Source organism: Aethina tumida, chromosome 3 (assembly GCF_024364675.1).
Source record: "Aethina tumida isolate Nest 87 chromosome 3, icAetTumi1.1, whole genome shotgun sequence".
In the NCBI taxonomy this organism is placed as follows: Eukaryota; Metazoa; Arthropoda; class Insecta; order Coleoptera; family Nitidulidae; genus Aethina; species Aethina tumida.
Window position 1 is genome coordinate 22466707 of NC_065437.1, and position 12177 is coordinate 22478883.

The following is a 12177-nucleotide window of genomic DNA, read 5'->3' on the forward strand; positions in this document are numbered from 1 at the left end:
AACAGAATATGGACTGATAATGTTTGTTGACGGACATAATAATAAAGGCATTATCAGACTATTACAGCTCATGATTCGGCGCTTTTATACCTGATTAATAAGCCAACTAATCAACAAGGTAAGATTAATATTCATTTGGATGGCATCCTTTTGTGTTGATTTAATTCTCTATGAATTTTTTTTTCTTGTGTTATATATGTTTTAAACATATATACACCACCAACTCATACATTATCAATATATTTTGTTTATACAATTTACTATTATTAATATCAAAAATTGTAAATTGTTTTCGGGTTTCTTCTATTTAAGTAAACATATTATAAAGCTTATTTATTTAAGTATAACAGAAATTTCTATAATATATACTTGTATTTTCAAATTTTTGTTCATAATCAGCTTTTGAATCACAGAAAAAATAAATTATAAATGATTTGTAGAATAATAAAAGATAAAAATAATAATTTCCAAAAATATACAGAATAAAAAAAACAAAGTTTGTTTTTAAAAGGATCAGTAGGTAACCTAAACTAAACCCACAAGGGTAATTTTAATTTCGAAGTCATTATTATTATCATAGTGGCATCTGTTTTACACATCAAAGCATGTGTAAATGAACGATGACATATGTTCAGAATTATGACAATTTGAATAAAACATTAAACGATCTAATTGCCCTAATTCGAAATTAGAACTGAGGCTATAGACAATTTTGTAATTAACACTACTGATCGTCAATGTAGCTAGATATTTCCTTAAACAGACCAAATTCGAATGAGAAACTGAGTTAAATGGTATTGTTTTAAATTTCAAAAAAACTTCTTGACTTATTACCGTTAAAATTTTAGTGGTAAAATTCTTCATCATAAAATAAGTCCAATAAAAGTGTAAAGTTTTTATTAATTCTAATAAGTAAACAAATGGAACGAACCTAAGTTTGTAATTAAAGTGTAACTTTGTTTAATCAAGAGTCAAACTTTGTAATTCAAATTAAAGCAAACTTTTTCTTTCTAGATATTTTAAAATTCGTACTGTCTAGAAATAAAGAAAAAAATACAGAATTCTAAGCTACTTTTAAAATGTGTTATTTCATTACCAGCATTTTAAACGTATTTCTAATTCATTTTAGTGTACATTGAAATTAAATTATGAACATTGAACGTTGAAAATAAATTATGAACATAATTTAATAAAATACTGATGATAACTTTAGAAATATTAAATTTTATGCTACAAAGTTACATGAACGTTTTTTCAATAGAATTGCAGGCACTAATTTTATATAATTTTGTTCAATTTGAATCACAATTAGCCAATAGTGAACCGCGAGTTCGAAGTGCTTTTAACAAAACACATTGTTAATTTGGATGCCGTTCAATTACTAGTTGGAAGGCTTAAATTTTTCAAATTGAGACAATTGCATAATTGAATTAAATCCTTTTTTTGTGATCTATCTGTAGCTATTGTTCAAAGTAAATTGACGCATAAATTACAATATGTTCATTTCATTTAAATATATATAATTAAACAAGTGCAAATCTATTTGACATAATGTAATTAATGGGGTAAAATAAAATTACTTGTACCACAAAATACCAATTTCGTTTTAACAGTTAAACATTTACTAATTTTTGTTCAATTTATTTTCATCAATTGATAAATTTCACTCAATAAGTATTAATTAAAAATGTGAACATACTATACTGGCATAAGAACAATTTTACATAAAAAATACAAATAAATTTTACATTTTGTATAATTTTTAAAAATGTTCATAGATCACGCAAATAAGCCTAAAATAAATAGAATTAAATAAATTACTGGTTTACTCTCATGCATGTTTGGTTTCAAATTAATTAATTAAAATGAGTGCAAATATGATGGATTTCGATATATTATTTTGGGTTGAAACAATAGCATAAATTACTCAGGGAAACGTGTATTATTTCCATGTAATAAATAATATATTATCTAGTCAAAACGTTTGATTACATGATGCTCATACTTTACTGTATGAATTATTGTACAAATAAAATAATTTATTTATATAACTGATTGAAACTAAATAAACTATAAACTGTAATTTTGTATGCATCTAGTTTTAAATGTTATAGAAAATATTGATGATTTTAATGCAAATTTTGGATAATTAATTTGATTTAAATAGATTCCGGTAGCATACGAATTTCATATATATTCTAATTAACATTTTATGCTTTGCGTTTGAGTGAATAGAATTTAAATAAAACAAAGAGCCAGTTTTATAATTCGTTCATATGTTTGAATTAGTTTATATTATGTAGAATGGATTTAATATTTAACTAAATTTATTTAAGGGGATTTACACCAAACATATAAAAATACGTCACATATCTTTAGCTGCGTATCAAGGACAACAGTTTACTGATACTGAAAGGGAAACCCTTAAATTAAGAAATATATTTTATCGTATAGCATGAAGTCACGTTTTGATAGTAAACTTAGAACAGAGCTTAAAATCTCGGCTACGCAACTCTGTAGCTATAGAATTACCCACTAATGTAGGTACAATCTGAAAAGTAATAAACAACTCTCATTGATTACAAATTTTGATTTTCCTCTATAATATAATTTTGCTTGCAGGCTAGTATTGATGATTTAGTGCTTATCAAATTTTAACAACATAATAATAACTAATTAATCATAATTAATAATTGATAAAATTTATTGTAAACAAATTCTTTAGCATCTGTTTTGAAACGTTTAAATTTTACATTCGTCTAGAATAGTAATTTTCTATTTTAATAGCAAATCTAATTTTATCTAAAAACAAACTATTCTCGCCGAGACAATTATAGCCACAAATTTATGAAGTGTTAGGAGAAACAACAATCATAGAACTGTGCTGTCTCGAACAGTAATGTTCCTTGATTATTCGTGGTGCAGTGATGTTTTATCTGGCAATGGCAGACACACAAAGTAACTTGTCAGTCAATAGACTCATTAACATTTTTCTGGCGCTCGATGTAAGAAAAATACTTTGAGAAAATTTGTACAGTTCAAACAGACCGACTGCGGTTATTAGGTTATTTTAATGCACCCGGAAATAAATTCGAAAGCATCCGACATTTTGAATGCGTTCAATTGAATATTTATTTAACGATAAACGTAAAATGCAATATAAATTAAAAACGGTTTTGGTTAAAAATCATTAAGCACACAAACAGATTTGTTACATTGTTGAATTTTGCTACCCAGTACAAATAAATGCAATTTTGCTCCCGTATTCAGAAACTTTTGTACTTAAAGCTTTACCCGCATGGAAGTTCGACCTGTTTCGTTCTACTACAGACGTTTGTTTATTTTCAATCAAAACTTTTCAAACAGGTCGGTTCTCTACCCAGGATTACATGGTTGACTGTCCACTTAGATTGCAATAAAATCTGCATATACAAAATGTTTCCGGATAAACGTTTTCAGATTTGCGAAAGGACATGGAAACTTGTTTAAAATTTAAAGAATTTACTATAACGTGTTGATGTTGAAGCTTTGTTCCATTTCGCAAGAAGATTTCTAAAATAATTTATTTCGACTGGTCTCTCACAAATGAGCAATATGAAGAAACACGTTTGCATATATAGAAAATTTATCTCTGCCCGATAACTGAAAATAGTAATCTGATACCGACTTTTTTCGACATAATTTATTGCCACGCTATACTTGTTACTTTATTTGCATTATAAACCAATTAATAAAGGCCGATGAAGTCTAACGGTCTTGATATATACGTTTTAATTTCGGTTTGTATATTTCAATATTTTTCACCGGTGCTGATAGATTTTGAAATATTTAATGAACACGGGCGCGTTGTCGAGAAAGCAGGCGCCCATTATGATTTAAACAACTGGGCATGTTGTGTTGCGTGTCTTTTCAAAATTTATATCAGTCTTATTCAACGGACTGTTTTGCTGCATGGTGTAAATCTTATTCAACTTAATTATTTGGAGACATTTTCAAAAAGCAAATATGTTCGTGCTAGATATAATTGATTTATTTCAATTTTTTTTAGAAAAATATAAACCTATTACGGAATAATAATTGATTAAAAAATTAAACAAAAATCTTAAAGCATAAATTGTTAGCAGCTAATAAAGGGTGTGACCCCCTCTTTGATTAAGACACTGACGTCTTAGTTCGTTAAGAGTCCGTGGAGGGCGAGGTAAATTCCTTAAGCGTCGCCTCATCATATCCCACATATGTTCGATTGGAGAAAAGTCTGAAATCTGAGAGGCCAAAGCAGTAAATTCACATGGTAGGCTTTTAAGAAGTTTAATGTATTCCTGGTAATATGTGGACGGACATGAAAAAATATTCTGGGATCTCTTCTTATGTAGGGTTGGCTCCAGTCATCCACATATCGTTGGGACGTCATTTTGCCACTGAAGGTGACCTGCTACCATAAACAATAGAACCCATTACACAAAAAGTGTAATGAAGTCTCCATAACAAAGCGAGGATCACGTCTTTCTCCACGTCGCTGGCTTACTAACAGATACTACCATCGTGCATGCCCAAGTAAATTCATCACTAAACACGATGTGATTCCATTCCTTATCCCAATGTCGACGTTCCACACACTTGTCATTACGTTGGCGCCTATGGTTTACTGGTAGAAATAAGTCCAAAAAAGGCGATAAATCCGAAAGCCAAAAGACCTTATACTGTGATTGAATACTAACTGGCCTACCGTCATTGGAAAAAAAATTCATCAGCAATCATCCGCGTTGAAGTGACTCTGTCCCTAAGGACTCTAAGACGACACTCTTGTGGCACTGTGGTAGCTCTGGGTCTTCCGGAACCTCTTACTCTATTCACTCCATGACTGCCAATATCGTATTACAATACTCATTTTTGTCCAAACGCCTCGCTATTTCTCGAAACGAAATTTCAACTTCATCCAGGTCCACTATTCTATCTCTATCAAACTCGTTTAATTTGTTAAAATTATTTCTTTTTCGTATTTTAGGCATATTAAACATTTAGTATAAATTACTAAATATAACAAACAATATGGCAAAAAATTTGAAGAAAAAAGAACCAAACAAATTTGAATCATTTTAATAGGTACCTACTTGTATACCAAATTTTATAAAAATATCTTAAAGCGTTCTGGGTGTTTTTTTCAGTTAGTATACTATCTACGAATTATTTAATTAAATAAAAATACTAATTAATTATGCCACAAATACAATTAATAGTTAGTCAATTATTTAAGTTCTGTAAACCATTCGTTCTTAATTATGAATAATAGACCACCTTTTTTACAGGACACACAATTTATATTTTGGTACAAAATTTTTAATAAATCATCTCTGTTATATTTAATCGATTTTTCAGCAGTTAAATGTTCCAAATGCTCTTGTATAATTCATTAGTCTTCCCTCATTCCATTTTCAAAGTTATTTTAAATAGTTGGCCGCAGATGTAGTACCTTCAAGAATTCTGATCCTGAAGTCGGTAGGTGGCATGGTACCCCGTGAAGTGACGAAGGGCTAAACCCATTTAGGACCATTATGTTTTAAATAAATATTACATATTTTTTTCAGTTCAAAGCGCCGAAGTCTTTTGCTGACTGTTTTATTATATTTATGTTTATTTCTGAGCAGATGGATATTATTTGTTTTAGGTTTTCCATATTACTTAATTATACGAAGCTGGTATTTGGATTAAAATGCATAATTAGAATCAATTTGTTTACAAACGTGTCCACGAGGAAACTTGTTTTTAGGAAAGAATGTGTTCAGTAAATCTCCTCGTGTTATGTGCTGCATTGGGCTGTTTAATAATTTAATCGCATTGGGTATTTAAACTACTTCACCAGATTCCATCGATTTGTGTAAAACTGAATTACACCTTAATTGACACTCATTTATTTATTTAGGGATCAGTATAGTGAAACTTTGTCAGTTAAATAATAAATTCAACTAGCACACAATCGCATGTTCGTTGAGTATCAGGTATTTAAAACACGAATTTCCAAATCATACATGATTTGTGTTTCAATCCAATAATGCATATGGATTCAAATCCACCGAAATATTTATTATTTCTTTCCGACCGAATTCGTGAATTAATTTCGTTGAAAGCTTTCGTTTATTAAATTATCTTGAAAGCTGATTTAAAATTAGCGACAAATATTGTATTTCATGGGTTGTTGATTTTCACTGTATTTAATACATCAGTGTTAAATTATTTAATATCAAAGGCAGAAACAAACCACAATTTTTTTATTGTATTAAAATTTGTATCAATATTTGTACAGTGAAGTAGATTCTGAAGCGTTGTCCTCTTTTTATCGCCTTATTTTCTACGTTACTGAATATTAAAAAAAAATAAACTTTTAATATTTTTTTTTTTACAATTTGGAAGAAAAATGTACTCTTGATTAATTTTGATCATCAAAGCCGTATTTGAGATATTTCTTACTTTAATTTTCCTCAAACTTTAAAACTAAAATATGAGGGGCTATATTTCCTTTAGAAGAAATAAATTTTATTTATATACTCTTCATTATTAAACATGTTCTAACTGTTCACATTTTTTTTAGAAATATCTATTAGATCAATTATCATTTATTATTTCTAATAAAATTGATTAAAATATTATTATTTATATAAATATGTAATATTTTTTGTTTAATGTTTATAATTTTTATATAATTTTAATCATCTATGCATGCTACAGAGAATACCTTTTAAATTTCTGGATTAATATGAGTAGACTTGACTAAATTTAGTAATTCAAAACGAATTAAACAAGACTTAAGGCCAAAATTTATATTCAATGAAAATAAATTTGGAAGATAGATTGTGTTAGGAATGTAAAATATTTTAATTTGTCTGGATTCTTGTTGAAGTTATGGATTGTTATGTAGCAGGAACTAAATTATGATGCTAAAGTATTTTACTGTGTTGTTTCATACTAAACGGCGAAATTAATATTTCGTCGTTCGGACTTAATTAAATTTAAATTAAGTCATTGTGTTAATATAGACTCAAATTGGATATAAACAATCTTTATTAAGTTAAGTTTCATTTTGATTTCTATATTCATACTATCTATGTTATATTATGATCTTATTGTGCAAATCAATCTTCATATAAAGAAATTTTACTTTTAATTCCCGCGATTATTTGTAATGTTTCCAATTTACTGAGCGTTATAACTGTTGAGACTTTTATTTATTCAGTGAACTCACCGCGTTATTACAAAAATAAAAATTACAATGACACATTTATATTAAATTTCCGGACTTTTTAACGCCAAATTAATTCGTGGGGGTAAAATTTTAATGGCAATCTCCAAATAACACGTAAAATGCAGTGTTCGAAAGCAACAGGGAGCCGTCTTTAATTTGTGATTCAAAGCAGCACTCGGTCGGAATCTCACCGGGCCAGGAACAATGCGAAATTGTATTCCTTTAAAAAAACTGTAAAATTTTGTTTTTTGTTATGTCGCAAAATTATAATTTATTTCGCTCTGTCAGCGGTCTCCGGGCTCTTTCTAATTCCACTTCAGGACAAGTGTTTATAAAGACCTTTTGTCGGCATCCCTCAAAGTTTTATTCTTTTCCAGATTTCGTTCTGAAACGGCTTCTGGTACCCGACCGTGACAAATCCATCAATGGGACGAATTAATTTGCTTGTATTGTTGGCGCAAACCTGCAGGTCTATTAATTGTGTAACATCTGTTACGTCATCGGGTGTATTCGTATTCAACAAAATCTAGCATATAATTAATTTATTGAAAAATGATTCTGGCAAAAGTAGGAAAACATAATATTATATTTAATATATACTTTATGAACGTATTTTGTTTATTTAAAAGCACATAAAGATATTATTAGATATTTTAAATTAAATATCTTATTTTAATATATTAATATTTAATAAAACATTTTTTTTGTTTGAAGCGGACGACAGAAATATTAATGAAAAGTTGCGAGAGTTGTATATTGGGTTCACAAAATTAGGTATTGAACAAAATTTTTTGAAATAGTTTCGTTACATTTTAACGAAGTAGAAAATATGTTTTACAGGGAAACGAGTACATTTCCCAACCCCAACTTAATTTTCCGCCATGTAACATCTAGCATGATGGCAGAAGTAAATGAGTTGCATTTCATTGTCGTTTTTTCCTCAAGCGTAACATTTATGGTGTTCTATTTACTTTTTTTTATTTTTGTATGTTCTTTAACATACGAACTATGTAATGTGTTTCGCCATGCATATGAGATAGGTTGGGTGGGGCGCACAAAGAAATTCCTGAAAAAGCACAACTGAAAGTTAAATAATAAAAAACAATCGTGAAAACCCGGTTTAATGAAAATACCTCTTATTTATTTCAGTTTTATCGCATAAAAGCCGCAAGAAGAATTTGTTTAAGGTGTTTAATTAAAAATGTTAAAGGTTAAAAAATTCAATTTTGAGATAATATTAAAAAACCTTTTTATTTCAACAATTATATTGACACTGTCTGGAAAAATAAATACATTTTTATGTGCAAAATAAATTTTTATTTCAGTTAACTAAATTAATTATGAAATAAAATCATTGGAAAAAATGGTCAATGGTATAAAAGGAAATAAAAACTCTTTTTGCATGGGTAAAATAATAAAAATATATCTGACTAATTAAATTCATAGTTACATCAAATTACATTTATTTTTATTTTCCAGTTACAAATTGGTTAAATTAAAAAAAAAAAACCTTCGTATAGGACGTAGTTAAAATAATTAATATTATTTTCTGCACTCACTAATTAATTATTTTAATGATATAATCTGCTAAAAGTGGATAATTAAATTATATGACTACGATAAATAAATATATAATATTAATTGCATAATTATTCAAAGATAAATAACGGAAAATATTATCTCTGTTAATATAAAATGAAAAATATCGAAAAAAAATTGAAATTTATCAATGAAAATTTTAATGAAAATTGTGTAATTCAGAATAACTTAATAACTAAATTTGTAAATACACTAATGGTACACAATATGTTGCTGTGATAAGTAATAAATTCAGTTAATGAAACAGATTCATCAGGACAAATGTCGAATATGTCGAATAAAAATAATTTAAACGTGAGTCAGCAACTAAAGGAAGGATAATTTACTTTGGTGAAATCTTGGCATTTTATTTACACACATATAGAAAGTGCATTAGTTATTACAAATAGTAATAAACTATATTCAATAAATAAATCGTTTAATATAATAATATAAATGATCAATTAGCTGAGAGTTGCATATTGGAAATTTGTAACGTTAATCAAACCAATTAAAGGTAAATTGGAGTATTAATCGTTTGCTAGATTACAACCTAACCCAATAATTACGAGTTAGTTAGAGCTTAATTTAGAAGAGTTATGTAACATAATATTGTAACATAGACTTTGAAATTTTAAAATAAAAAATTTATTATTTGTATATTTTAAAGGTTACTTATCAACAACACATAGAGGGCCTTAATAGTATCTAATTTAAAAAGAATAAATAATAAATTTAATTGACAAAGAAAGCTGAATATTTAAACCACTACCTATTTTGAATTTAAACTGTATCCAAGGAAGTGAACATGTTGCCAATGAAATCAAAAGAAACAACAATAAGTGATACATTCTTTAAAAAATCAATTTTAAATTTTAATTTTAAGCTGTGACACAACTATGAATTTAGACTAAAAAGGAAACGACCTAGAAAACATAAACTATGATGCGTTTTAATAAAATATTCGACAAAGTTGCCAATCCCTCATATAAACTTGGGAAGCCACGAATAATTCTCTTTCAAACTAATCAATACGTAAATCGGTTAGCGATCCGAATGAATACTAGTTGTCCGGAATAATGAAGAAAAATATAATTCTCCCCGACATTTATATCGAAACAATCGAAGAAGCGAAAAAGGCATATATATCGCCGGGTCTATTGTGCGTGGGCCGACCGAAAGAGAGACTAAGGCGGGCGCGAATATAAATAGAGTAGAAGAAGAATAGGAAGCGGCGTAATCGAGTAAGGTTCGACGGGGACGCTTCACCGAAATAACCCGGGTCGTTTGTCACGATTAGTGGCGGACCCGGAGCGAGCGACCGGAGTCCCGGAGTGGCAGGTGGCGGCTCCCGCGGTCAGCACTGTATTACTTTCCGACTTCGGGCACTGATTCGACCGGGGTAAACACCTGCAGACTAATGTCGTTACTTTATCGCCTATAAATTTCGTCGGTTTCGTGTCCGGTTCATGAGGGGGTACCCTCACGGTTAGGCGGTTTGCCAAATTTGAGTTTCGGATCGGGAACCAAAATGTGTTGCCACGTTGAAGAAAAACTACGTTAAGGACACTAAGACATAAATTTTTATAATGTCTGTTTTGGAATACTGTTAGTTGTGATTTATAGTATTTCTTCGACTACTAAATTAAAACTTGGTACCGCCTGAATTTCGGGAAGCTAAAGAATAAAAGAACTATTTATTTTCATTATTTAAATTTAAAATTTTTCTGAGATATTATTAAAAAATAGTTATATTGAGTATCCAGGTACCCGTAAAAAAATTGAAATTAATAAAGTTCACAAAATATTAACAATATTATATAAATCGAACTTCGATAACTCGAATTTTTGATAACAATTTTTACTTGATAACTTGATTTTTTTAGGCAAAACATGAGCTATCGAAGTATGTATTATTTATTACAATTTTCTTTGATAGTTGAGTGAACTTCATTTCATAACATATATACATTTTATTTTATTTATCAAATGAAGCTCACTCAACTATTAATTTAAATATTAAATTGTTGATAAATTAAAATCTCTTAATCTCGATTTTATGTTCCAAAAATTTCTTGAACCTATAAAGAATTTTTAATTCGAAATTTAGAGGGGGATCATATATAAGCACAAAAACTATCAAATTTTCTTTTTCTAATTTTTTTTTATAATTATATTGACAAATTGTTATTAAAAAAAATAAACAATAATAATTGTACATTCTAATCGTCATCATAATATTTTTAAAATTTACGTAAATTTTGATCAGAAGTTATTATATAATACTTATAAATTGTTTTACTAAAGCAAATTTAATAATGCTTGATCTAAATTATTAAAACTTTTTATTTAAATATACAGTTTTATGGAATAATGAAAATTTAAACAAAAAATCTATTGTAAATTTTTCAGTGTTTTCCAAGAACTTAGTAAAGTAAATTTGTAGTAAAAATTGTCTAGTTTATTTTTGCATTAACAAAAAATTTGATGAACATTTTCAAAAAATATTTTTGTATAATAAATTCCTAAATCACAATTTTTAATTTTTATTAAATTTTGAAAAACATAAATTTTGAAGAAAAGTATCATATAATTTTACAAAATGCGAAAAATTTACAAAAAGTACCAAAGAATTTGAATATTTATAAATTTTTAAATTTTATCTATTTAGAAATTGTCAGAAAAAAAATGTTATAAGTTGTCTAATTTGATTTAAAATGTAAATTTTAAACTTTTGTCACATGTTTGAGTGATTCATATGCATATAAATTTTTAAAAATATTTTAAGGATTTTTATAGATTTTTGTTAGAAAATTGTTAATTAATACATTAACTTTTTATTATATATTTTCTATTATCAAATAACTTTGCAGTCAAAAAATCTCTGAAGAGTACTTTTTATTTTTTTAAATGTATTAAAAATATAAATTTTGATTAATATTTACAAACGGTCACAAAAAGACAATTTTTAATTTTTAACTAATTTATTAATTTATACCAATAATATTATATAATTTTATAAAATGGGGAAATCTCATAATCTCGGTTTTTTGTTTCAAAAATATTCAAATATTAAGTACAAAATTATAAATTTTTTTCTCAATCTTTTTTTATAATTATAAATTGTCTTACATAACTATTTTTTTAATATTTACAAAAAATCTTTAAAGAGCAATTTTTAATTAATTTATTAATTTTCTTTTCTTATAATTATATTGACAAATTGTTATTAAAAATAATAAAATAAGTAGTAAGTAATAATAAAGTAAGTTTCCTGTATATTGTAATCGTTATCATAATATTCATTTCATCGTACACAACTATCTATTTTTTTTTAATATTTACAAAAAATCTCTAAAGAA